At 36.7% G+C, this 13,130-nt stretch overlaps 1 long non-coding RNA gene across 2 annotated transcripts in view; it reads left to right on the top strand.

Annotated features, from left to right (window-relative positions):
- The first annotated feature begins 416 nt into the window (after positions 1 to 416).
- The window catches only part of LOC127976663 (uncharacterized), a 97,627-nt gene continuing 84,913 nt past the window's right edge, over positions 417 to 13,130 (top strand). The window contains exons 1-2 of one of the 2 annotated variants that reach the window (XR_008157904.1): positions 417 to 552; positions 12,042 to 12,124. This is a non-coding gene — a long non-coding RNA (uncharacterized LOC127976663). Of the gene's footprint in view, positions 553 to 1,957; positions 2,066 to 12,041; positions 12,125 to 13,130 lie in introns of those variants that run through there. The other variant, XR_008157905.1, reaches the window with a different exon arrangement.

The following is a 13,130-nucleotide window of genomic DNA, read 5'->3' on the forward strand; positions in this document are numbered from 1 at the left end:
GTTTTTTTTACATCATAAAATCTGTGTATTTCTGATACTGGTCTTCTTTGTTTCTATGCTTTATCCTCATGCCACTGTTTGAACCTTTACTGTGGTAAATCTGAGTCAGGTGACCACATTAAACTAATAAGGTATTGAATATCCCAAATTTTTACTACTAAATAAAATCAGAATGTTTTTCATTGACACCACAAAATCAATGTATATGATACAATACAATGTAAGATTAGAATGTTTTTAATTTGTATACATCATAAAATCAATGTATTTCTGATACTGGTCTTCTGTGTTTCTTTCTGAGCTTCATCTACATGCCACTGTTCGAGCCTTTACCATGGTAAATGCGGGTCAGGTGACAACATTCAATTAACAAGGCAAGTTTAATAACTCAAATGTTTATTATATAGGATTGGAATGTTTTTCATTTTCTATACACCGTAAAATCTAAATATTACTGATACTGGTCTTCTGTGTTTCTTTCTATTCTTCATCTGCATGCCACTGATGAGCCTTTACCATGGTAAATGTGGGTCAGGTTACAAAATTAAAAAGGTAAGTTCGTTAACCCAAATGTTTATTACATTATGAATTCACAATGCATTTAATTTTAATACACCATAAAATATGTTTATCTCTGATTGGTCTTCCTGAATATCTCCATCTACATGCCATTGTTTGAGCCTTTACCATGGTAAATGTGGGTCAGTTAACAAGCTATGTATAATATAACAATATCAAAATCTCACAATATGATACCACGATATGAAATCCATGGTACAGTATTTATTGTGGTATTTAAAAATAAAAATAAATAATTGAAAAAAGATGTTACATTTTAAAGTTTAATTATTCTATCTAATGCACTTCCAAGCAAAAAAACTCTTTTTATTTGCGATATACTTTCTCAGTCTAAATTACATTCGCATGGGTGTTTTATGAGGCCAAACATATCTGAATATAATAATAACAACAAAAATGACAATAATAGCCATATATTGCACTGTAAAATAAATTAAAATGAATTATTTTTGCTGCACACTACAATAGGCGAATTGCAGTAATTTCCTGATTTCTACACTTGAAAGAGATATTTTGAATTTGGGCTGCATTTAAACCACTAACTGTCAGCAATTAATTCTGCACTTTAAACTTTTATTTTGGCGTAAATGGCAGTAGTGCTTTTATTTTGAAGGAAGACTCCAGCTTGGCGGCTTCAGTGAAAACATGCTTACAAAAACATCTGCCGCGAAAATAAAGCCTATGGTGGCTGTTCCCAAACGCGTGCTAAACTCACAGAGCATGCAATAAACGAGTTCACTGCATTCACTGTGAATGGAGCCGTTCTGAAATGCAGAAAATACCAGATCACGAGCTGATCGCCTCAACGATACGTGCGCTTCACAATGAAATGCACAACGCAAACAGACTTGATGAAGGAATTAAGTCATATTGCGCTTTCGGTTTTAGTTCATTTGACAGACACTGTGTCAAAGCATAACTAAACACCACTTTACAAACCTTATATGTTAGAATAAGAAATGTAATAACAATATTAATATCTATTAAACTAATTTCTCCCAATTTACTTGTAAACAATAATAGCAATATGATGCTGTCAGGAGCATTTTGATCTAAAGTAGGTACAGTCAGACAGGTTACGCTGATGCGTTGTTTCATGCTTTGTAGAAGTTTTTTTTTTTTTTTTTTGGCAGCATCACTGTGAGGTGTATGTTTTTACCGTAATAAGCCTGCGGAGGAGAGCTTCCATTAAGCATTACCACATGCTGTAAAGCTGTCAGCCTACCTCTGTTTTATGGGTCTCTAAATATGGCTGGCCCATTCCTGTTAACAGCCCAATGAGGCCGTAATCACCGCCTCCATGTTCTGGTCTTATGACACAGCCACTGGCCCTTTTTACTGGCTGCTGCAGAGTCTCTCTGCTTTATTTGCCACCTCATAAAGCATGCAGCCTGCCCACAAGAGCTGAACTCGCACACACATTTATGAAAGTAAATGATGCAACATTCATTATGGACATTAGGGGATATCAAAAAAAGAGTCTATTGTAAGTATTAACAAGATAATGGAGATTTGGTCAGTTTATCCTTACTATTTGTGTTTTGAGAATGAGAATGGCTTTCCCTCACACTTTTTGTTTCTTTTTTTGTGAACATTTTTGAAGAAAATGTTAACTTAATGTAGCTCCAGTGAAAGTAATAATAATAATTCCTTACATTTATATAGCGCTTTTCTAGACACTCAAAGCGCTTACATGGTCAGGGGGTATCTCCTCATCCACCACCAGTGTGCAGCATCCACCTGGATGATGCGACGGCAGCCATAGTGCGCCAGAACGCCCACCACACACCAGCTTTCTGGTGGAGAGGAGACAGAGTGATGAAGCCAATCAGCAGATATGGGGACTGTTAGGAGGCCATGATGGTCAGAGGCCAATGGGTGAATCTGGCCAGGATGCCGAGGTCACACCTCTACTCTTTCCGAAAGACATCCTGGGATTTTTAATGACCACAGAGAGTCAGGACCTCGGTTTAACGTCTCATCCGAAGGACGGTGCTCGTTGACAGTATAGCGTCCCCATCACTACACTGGGGCGCTAGGACCCACACAGACCACAGGGTGAGCACCCCCTGCTGGCCTCACTAGCACCTCTTCCAGCAGCAACCTAGTTTTCTCAGGAGGTCTCCCATCCAGGTACTGACCAGGCTCAGCCCTGCTTAGCTTCAGTGGGCAACCGGTCTTGGGCTCCAGGGATATATGGCTGCCGGCAAAGTGTGTCAGATTTTGATTCAATATCTGCTGTGATGGATTTAGTTTGTTAATTTATCACTTGCATGCTTGTAGCTTAAAGCACATACCTGAGCATTATGATTACTTTTGAATATTTTACAGTTATAAAACTACAGGTGCATCTCAATAAATTAGAATGTCGTGGAAAAGTTCATGTATTTCAGTAATTTAACTCAAATTTCGAAACTTGTGTATTAAATAAATTCAGTGCACTCAGACTGAAGTAGCTTAAGACTTTGGTTCTTTCAATTGTGATGATTGTGGCTCACATTTAACAAAAACCCACCAATTTACCATCTCAACAAATCAGAATATGGTGAAATGCCAATCAGCTAATCAACTCAAAACACCTGCAAAGATTTCTTGAGTCTTCAAAATGGTCTCTGAGTTTGGTTCACTAGGCTAGACAATCATGGGAAAGAATGCTGATCTTACAGTTGTCCAAAAGACAATCATTGACACCCTTCACAAGGAGAGTAAGCCACAAACATTCATTGCCAAAGAAGCTGGCTGTTCACAGAGTGCTGTATCAAAGAATGTTAACAGAAAGTTGAGTGGAAGGAAAAGGTGTGGAAGAAAAAGATGCACAACCAACCGAGAGAACTGCAGCCTTATGAGGATTGTCAAGGAAAATCAAATAAATTTTGGAGCACTTCATGCTTCCTTCTGCTGACCAGCTTTTTGATGCTGATTTCATTTTCCAGCAGGATTTGGCACCTGCCCACACTGCCAAAAGCACCAAAAGTCGGTTAAAAGACCATGGTGTTGATGTGCTTGACTGGCCAGCAAACTCACCAGACCTTGTCAAGAGGAAAATGAGAAACGAGAAGATGGCCATCAATTTACTAAAAATGTTTTATTTATTGGTCTTATGAAGTATTCTAATTTGTTGAGATTTGATTTGTTTAAATGTGAGCCAAAACCATCACAATTAAAAGAACCAAGACTTAAGCTACTTCAGTCTGTGTGCAAATTTATTTAATACACGAGTTTCACAATTTGAGTTGAATTACTGAAATAAATTAACTTTTCCACAACATTCTAATTTATTAAGATGCACCTGTATGTTTTATACCTGGGGTCTACATTCTTATATCATTTGAGAGCTACTTTCTAAGAAAAAATAAAGTGTCTGAGAGCGACCCATGTTAAAAAAAAAATAACTTGTTAATATTTTACCAGTTCAAACTTTTGTTACAGTGTTCTGAAAACGTTCAAACAGTACTGATACACAAGTAATATAATTTTACCAATTTTTTGCTCATTCAAAAATGTTTGTGCAAGTAAAAAAATGCTTCAAAAGCCAAACATATTTTGCATCAAATCCTGAATTGTAGCGAGTAAGTACACTTGGATAGTCTTGTGCATATATGTGAGCATTGGGCTATCAATGTAAGTGCACTGACTTCTTCAAAGATCAGACAGACTGACCCACCTGCAGGCTTTTCTCCCAGCAGCATGCTAAGTCAGTGTGCAGGTCAGTCAATCAGATGTGCCAGTCACATGCCATAACTGTTGCAATCTTCCACTTGACCTGCTAGCAGAGATGAGGGTGATTTTCTCAAGTGTTTGGTTTATTTTGCATGAAGCCAGCTGAGCCCACAGAAAGGCAGAGAAAATCGTACACACTCCCAAATTGTTCTTATTAGCACCATGGTGACAAGTCTAAGTTTACTGCATGTAAGAATACTTAATTGCATATTTGATGAAGTGTGATTGAGATATTGTGTGAAAAATGGTGTTGAGCTGCCACTTTATGAGCTCCAAATCACACAATCTGAGAGGTGAAGAGAAAAATGTTGCCTTTTTAGCACATAATATGTGACATGACATGCCTGCATATAGTTAAAATGTGTGCATACAGTATATTTATGTATGCATGTATGCATTTGTGTATGTATGTATGTGTGTGTGTGTGTGTGTATATATATATATATATATATATATATATATATATATATATACACATACATACATACATACATACACACACAATTATTTAAAACATATATTTAAATTTTACAGTGTGTCAGAGGTTCCATGATTTTAAGATGTATTTAATTTATACAGTGAAAGATGGGATTGATGAAAAATATAAACAGTACGTAAAAATAAAAAAAGAATATCACAAAATCTTTAATATCAAATATTCATCCATATATTTACATATTCGAATATATGCACTAGTATTTTTTAATTAAAAGTAAAAAGTTAAATGTAATCTTTAGCAAATCTCGTAATGAATATGCATTTTTCATACTGTGCTTTATAAGATGGTGCCTAAATTGAAAGCATGTATTTTAGTGTAATTGATATAATTCTAATATCCGCTTTTTATAGGTTATCTATCAACACAATTATCAACTTATCATCAAGAACTTTAATAATGGTGCATTTCTTTTTTGTACCTTATTTATCAACTTTTCCAAAGCATGCTTCAACAAAATTACATAACTCAAAATATAAAATTGTACATTCCCCCCACCCCCATAACGGTGGATTCCTAATTTACATATAAAATAGAATAAGATATATACTATGGTAGTTCAGTAGTCCATCAAAAAATTTTACTTTGCGGATTAATAATATACATATTATATTATTGCAGTGTTTGTCTTGTTAGTAGATGGTTTTCTCTGCTTTAATGGAGTGAGAGAAAACAATCTGTTTAGAAGAAGTAATAGAGGAATAGCTTTAATATAATATAAATTATGTCAAATCAAATCAATATTTTATGTTAAACAAGTCCTGATCCACCCGGTCTGGTTTATTTGGCAATAATATCCACCTGGCTATATGTTATGCTTAACTCCTTTAATCTCTTACAATATGAAAACTACATTTATACATGTAGCCCTGTTGGCAGGATGGAAATTGTTTTTAATCTTCAGAGTGCACATCGAGCTGGGGGCGGCTGGGCGTTGACATTTCAGTTTAGGGGCTAAGTTGTGCGGCTGAGGTGATGAAGACTACATTAGTGGAGCCCAGTCTATCTCACTGAGGTTCAATTAATCACGGCCCATAGCCACTTGAGCAAAGCAAACACATTGTCGGGTGCGTACCGCCTTATGGTACACCAGATGTGGGGAGATTAACTAAGGCACCATATTAATGTAGGAAAGATGCATTCACACACACTATAATACTCCCATACTTCACAGTTAAAAGCAGAGCCGCCCTGATTTGAATATAAAACATGCCGAGGTTGCCATGTCTGCAGTGTAGGCATAAAAATGTTCCCGACGGAGTTGAGAAATGGTTTCTTGACAGTGATACATATGCTCGCTAGTCTGACGTTCCTTTTGATGTCCTTTGGGCTGTACATACAGTCGGGAAGTACTGTAAAATTTTCCGACACGACGAGCGGCACAGCGTGAAGGATCAAATGTAATGGATTATTTCAACATCAGATGCGTTCCCGCCACGCTCCAAGGAGAGCGGCTTGAAAGCAGGAAGAACTAAGTGAGAATTGAGCCGCCTGGCACCTGAGCTGCATCGCAAAGCAGCAGCATGGGCTCACAGAGGAGAGAGGATATAAAACGTATATAATCTTCACGAAATGACTCGGAATGTATTTGAAACAGCTCATTGCCAACAGGGAAATAACGCCGTCCATTTATCACGTTTGCACTCCGACATCTCTGAGCTGCTTTGTTTTCATCGTGACTGTAAGACCATCTGTCATAGGCAGAAATTTTAATTGACGAAAAAAATCTGTGCCAAGTTTAGAAAAGAATTTTACTGATCAACTTTTGGTAAGCTGTACAAAGATGTAGAGATGATAGCTGACAAAGGTTTACAAAAGTCAGAAGCCTGTTACATATATAATAAAAAAGTATTGGATTGAAACAATTTACACTTGGTTTTATCTTATTAATATCAATATTATTTATAATAATTACATTTATATTCAAGTATGTTAATATCTAAACATGCACCTTCAGTGAATTGAGTGCTGAAACAACTGGCTGTGTAAATAAACATCATTGTCAGAGGGTGTGATTAATTCCTAATCAGTGGGAATTTCCACTGTATTTGTTGCAGGTTGGTTCCAGTGAGATATTATATATTACAAAACAAGTAGAAAACGTCTCAATGTTTTAGCAAGGCTTTTTAAAGATGCATATTATGGATTGATATACACATGTCAGTCTGACTGTGTTACAAACTGACATCCACACACTTTCTGAAATGAAATCTCCAGATGCAAGATGTTAAAACTGGAACTGTGACAGATGTGTGAAATGAAAATGAAATCTCACATTGTGTTAATCACAGTTTACACATTCCCTTTGATCGTCAAAAAAAAATCGGATCAGGTTAGATTTTCTGCGTTTTTCGCATCTGTAGCAAGCATTTTGATAAGAATATGGAGGACTAAACCTGCAGAAATTAAAAATAAACAAATTAATATATAGATAAATAAATAAATGTAATAAAAGGGAAATAAATAAATAAATGGTGTGATATAAACAATTCATTTGTAGTAAAATGTAATCCTGAATTTATATTTGAAATAATATAAATTATTTCTGTATTTTCTGTATTTTACATTTATTTTGATTATTTTTTGGTTTTATTTACTTATACTTTTAATTTATATATAATTTATTTATTTTTAAATGTATTTATTCATGCATTTATTTTTTTATATGTATTTTTTTATTCCCATGTGTATTTATTTCAAGATTCATTTATTCATATATTTATTTTTACTTTACAGTGTGTAACATGGAAATGAGGGAGGCGGTCCTTGTGGAGCGCAGTTGAATCATTGGTTGAGAGCTCACGCAGAAGCCTCAGATTAAACTAATAATAGAGATCGGAGTTTGAGAGTTGGATGTGCCAGATCAACTGGAGAGATCCAATATATTTTCACATTTACATTTACATTTACATTTAATCATTTAGCAGACGTTTTTATCCAAAGCGACTTACAAATGAGAACAATATAAGCGGTTAGGTCAACAAGAGAACAACAACAGTATACAAGTGCCATGACAAGTCTCAGTTAGTCTAGTATAGAACGCATAGCCATGCTTTTTTTTTTTTATAAATGAAAAGACAAGAAAAGGAAAAGTGCTTGTATTAGTTGGTTAAGTGCTGTCTAATCTTCCTAATGTTGTACAAGGCAAATCTGCAGGACCGGGTCATTGTAGCAATGTGGTCTGTGAAGCTTAACTGATGATCCATCCCAACTCCTAGGTTTCTGGCTGTCCTCAAAGGAGTAATGGTTGACAAACCCAGCTGTATAGAGAAGTTGTGATGAAGCAGTGGGTTAGCTGGAATCACCAGGAGTTCTGTCTTCATAAGGTTAAGCTGAAGGTGATGGTCATTCATCCAGCTAGAAATGTCACTCAGACTGGCTGAAATGCAAGGAGCTACCGTCGGGTCATCTGGTTGGAATGAGAAGTAGAGTTGGGTGTCATCAGCGTAGCAGTAGTAAGAAAAGCCATGCTTCTGAATGACAGATCCTAATGACGTCATGTAGATGGAGAGGTGCTCCAAGTACTGAGCCTTGAGGAACCCCAGTAATAAGTTGTTGTGACTTAGAAACATCTCCCCTCCAGGACACACTGAAAGATCTATCAGAGAGGTAGGACTTCAACCACAGGAGTGCGGTTCCAGTGATGCCCATCTTTCTGAGGGTGGACAGGAGAATCTGGTGATTAAATGTGTCAATGCAGCAGACAGGTCCAGTAAGATGAGTACTGAGGATATTGAAGCTGCTCTTGATAGTCGCAGGGCTTCAGTAACCGAGAGCAGAGCAGTCTCAGTTGAGTGGCCACTTTTGAAGCCTGATTGGTTGCTGTCCAGGAGGTTGATCTGTACAAGGAACATATAAAGCTGGTTGAACACAGCTCGCTCAAGTGTCTTTGCAATGAATGGAAGAAGGGATACTGGTCTGTAGTTTTCAGGAAGCACTGGATTTAGAGATGGTTTCTTGAGCAGTGGGCTTAATCCGAGCATGCTTGAATGCTGAGGGAAATGTTCCAGAGTTAAGAGAGGAGTTGATAACGTAAGTGAAGGAATGACTGAAGAAGAGATCGCTTGAAGGAGGTGAGTGGGGATCGGATCAAGTGGACAAGTAATAGGATGATTGAACAGAAGTTTGGAAACGTCCATCTCTGAGAGTGGGGAGAAGGATGAGAAAGAGTGTGTGTCAGTCATTGTGAAGTCGTCCTCAGTCTGTAGCGTGGAGAATTGGTCACTGATGGTTCTTGTCTTATTTGTGAAGAAAACTGCAAAGTCATTCGCTGTAAGAGTCAATGGAGGAGGATGTGGTGGCGGCTGATTAAGAAGAGAAGAGAAAGTCTTGAAGAGTGTCCGAGCGTCACAACAGCTGTTAATTTTGTTGTGGTAGTAGGGTGTTTTAGCCGTGAAGTCATTTGCAAAGAAGGAACAGAGGAGAGACTGATACACACTAAGGTTGGTAGAGTTTCTTGATTTGTGCCATTTCCTCTCTGCAGCCCTGAGTTTAGAGCGATGTTCACGGAGAACCTCGGACAGCCAAGGGGCAGAAGGGGAGGTGTGTGCTGGTCTAGACAACAGTGGGCAAAAGTTGTCCAAGCAAGATGTTAAAGTGGAGCAAAGAATGTCCGTAGCGCTGTTCGTGTCCACAGCTGAAAACTGAGAGAGTTCAGGAAGCGAGGATGAAACCACAGAAGATAGGCGAGATGGAGAGAGTGAGCGTAGGTTCCGTCGAAAGGTCACCTGCCTTGGAGTGTGAGCCGCTTCAAGAGTAAGTGCTAGGTTAGCAGTAATGAGGAAGTGGTCTGAGGTGTGCAGTGGAGCAACTGAAGAGTTGTCCACAGAGCAACAGCGCGTGTAGATGAGGTCCAGTTGGTTGCCTGATTTGTGAGTCGCTGTAGTAGACACTTGCTTGAGATCAAATGAGGTGAGCAGAGTTTTGAAGTCAGCAGCCTGGGGTTTATCTAGGTGGATGTTGAAGTCACCAAGCAGTACCAGAGAAGTACCATCTTCAGGAAAGTTTGATATCAGCACATCCAACTCCTCCACAGATTCACAGAATCACAGATTCACGTTATCATTTCTGTTTATTTTATAGCGACTGAATTCAGTTACTTATCCTCATAGTTGCATCATTAAGCCCGGAACCATCAACATTGTTGATGAGTTTGTATGTTGATGACACTACTAGACACTCGGTGGAGGTTCCTAAGGCTTGTCTTCATTTTGTAATCACAGAGAAAAGACTCCAAAAATAACTGTGAACATAAGTTTATCATAAAACCAGTTGCACTAAACATCTCCAGTCTACTCAGGCTCATAATGCTTTTTGGAAATGCGACCCACTGGCATAAAGTTGGTTTGGTGCTAGACGCTCGATATTCACAAGTTTAGGGACAATCTCTAAGGTTACATACAACATTATTATATGCGTTCGATTTTTTATATTTATAAAATAAACTTAAATCATATGTCAACCTGACTCGTAGATGAATACTTTACAGTTGGTTTAGTGACTGTAATCTATTCTCTTAAAATGCTGTTGGAATTAGAAATGTGTATACTAATAACGTATTTAACTTTAGAGATGGTCCTTGAATTTGCAAATACCGAGCGTCTAATATAAAGCCAACTTTATGCCAGTGGGTCGCATTTCCAAAAAGCATTGTGAGCATTAGTACACCGTAGAGACCTTAGGTATAACTGGTTTACGATAAATTTATGCTCACAATGCTTTTGAAAGTGAAGATTTTCTCTGCGATTACAAAATGAAAACACACCATAGAAACCTCCACAGAGTGTATCTAGAGGCGTCATCAACTTAGACCACTGACAATGTTTAATGATGTAACTAGGGTAAGTAACTGAATTCGGTCACTATTAAATAATTCAACATAATAAATGGGAATCTGTGAAAATATATTGGACTTCACTATCTGGCACATCCCACTCTCAAACTCTGAATAAAAAAATAAATACATAAATTAAATAAATATAAAAATGAATGAAAGTATAAGTAAATAAAACAAAAATTATCAAAATAAATACAGATAATAATAAATAAAGGAAAAAAGTAATTTAAAATATAAATTCAGGATTAAATTTTATTACAAATGAACTATTTTTGTTTTTATCAAATAATTTATTTATTTTCCTTTTTTTACATTTATTTATCTATAGGTTTATTTATTTTTAATTTCTGCAGGTTTGGTCCTCCATATTGGAAAGGATGACGAATACGACAAAGAAAAAAAAAACGCATATGAACATTTTGGACTCACTGTACAGGGACCTTTAGAGGAAAAAGAAATAGTTATTGAGTTCGTGACTGTCAGTTTAGAATGGATGCAAGTCTTTGAAAACACAACAACTTTAATACTAGTGTGTGTGATTTTTGTTTTGTTTTAGAAGTTTATGGCATTTCTACTCAAGCTTATCACTTATGCAAATATACACTACAAGTCAAAAGTTTAATGTCTCCACATCTTAAATTAACAATTGGGGAAAAAAAACTACAAAACTACAGTTGAAGTCAAATTGTGTTTGGAAAATTCAATATAGATGGAAAATAGATGGCGTGTTGAGATTTTTTATTTATTTATTTTTTCTGGTGAGGTCAGCTGGGTCACCTTCAGCATGCTGTAAGTTAGTGAAATAAAGATGGCGGCATCACAGAAAGTTATCAGGAAAGCCCCGTCCAAATTAAATTGGATGTAAGACTAGGTTTCATTTATTTTAAATTTAACAGTTATTTATTTTCAAATGGTGAAGGGTCTGCACAACTTTTTTGTAAGTTCAAGTACAGTACATTGTTCAAAATACCTGTAGTAGCACAGCAGTGAATAATGATTTACATTTTGTTAAGGTGGGTTATTCAACATTTATGACACGTTTTTTTGAAAGTGTTGGTCAGTTTGTCTGCTTGACAATCCCATTTTACACTGCAGCATTGAATCGCAATAAAGTTGTATTGTGACACAAGTATTGTGACAATATCGTATTGTAGGGCCACTAGTGATTCCCACCCCTAATTAGTGGTGCTTTATGATCCAGACAGTCCTCTCTTTCTTGTTCTTATTATGTTGGTTTTGTATGTTTATGACAAAGATTTATAGCAGTTAAAATCTTTATTTTTGAAAATAACCATTTATAGTGTATATTTTTTTAAGCACATTTTGAGGTAAAAAAAAAAAACGAATTTGTCCTGCTTTTCTTCACTTTGAATATTTTGTGAGTTACTTTTCTGATACGACTGTGTGCAGGTATCCATGGATTGAGAATCGACCGGTCAAGGTTCATAGTAGCAGCAGAGAACATTGAAGAGCAGATCCGATTAAAATCACAGGTAGTGTACTACTACTAGATATTGTTGACTATTCATTCAATTTGGTTTGATTTCAACTGGTTCAGAGAGAATAAGAACAAGTCGAGCACCAGAAAATGATAACTTGAACTGTTCTTTTTTTGCTAATGTCTGGAAGGTCACTGTGTAGAGAAGATGCGTTCATGGGTGACTGTTTTTTGACCTTTTAATCAAAATGTTTTCATCTACTGTGAGTTTGTCTCTAAAATACTCACTTAAAACCACTGATACTTTTGACCGAATACCCAATTCTCAGTCTGCAAGGTATTGGAGAGTTGGATGAACGACTGTCAGTCTCATGACCTCAGACTAACTTGGCACATCGCTGTGCTGTTCTGAGATATTTCATTTGTGTGTGCTTCTCTTTTTTGTTGTATTTCTCTAACCTCTATCATACCTTGAAATTGAGTTCTGTGAAAGGCTTGTGGAGATTATAATATTTCATGGTAGGCTGACTGGAGTTGATATGCTTTAGTGCATTAAACGTGTCTGGTTGCTCTCTATACCAGTTTTATTAAAGCAATAAGTCATTAGAGGCCATCCGTGAAACATGCTTAAAACCCCTTCAACAGCGGTAAAATCACTGTAACGCCTGTCCTCAAGCGACTTATCCTTTATGTAATAAAAGAGTAGCAACCGCAGCTAGGCCTGTCACGATAACAAATTTTGCTGAACGATAAATTGTCCAAGAAATTATCGCGATAAACAATAATATCGTCGTTCTAAGACCAGTTTCAACTAATATAATGATAAAGGCATAAAAATGCAGGTACACCTTTTCAAAGATCAATAAACTTTTATTTTATGGCAGTTTCAGAGCAAGAAATACCAACATGTTGACTTTGTGTGGCTTAAAATGAATACATTTTGTATAAGTAGTTACTAATTACTTATACACACATCTGTGTGTGTGTGTGTGTTAACTGGGCGCGTTGACACATGCAACCACACGCCTACAGGCATATTTAGCTTAGCAAGCCAAATGAAA

This window comes from Carassius gibelio, chromosome B17 (genome assembly GCF_023724105.1).
Source record: "Carassius gibelio isolate Cgi1373 ecotype wild population from Czech Republic chromosome B17, carGib1.2-hapl.c, whole genome shotgun sequence".
Taxonomy (NCBI): domain Eukaryota; kingdom Metazoa; phylum Chordata; class Actinopteri; order Cypriniformes; family Cyprinidae; genus Carassius; species Carassius gibelio.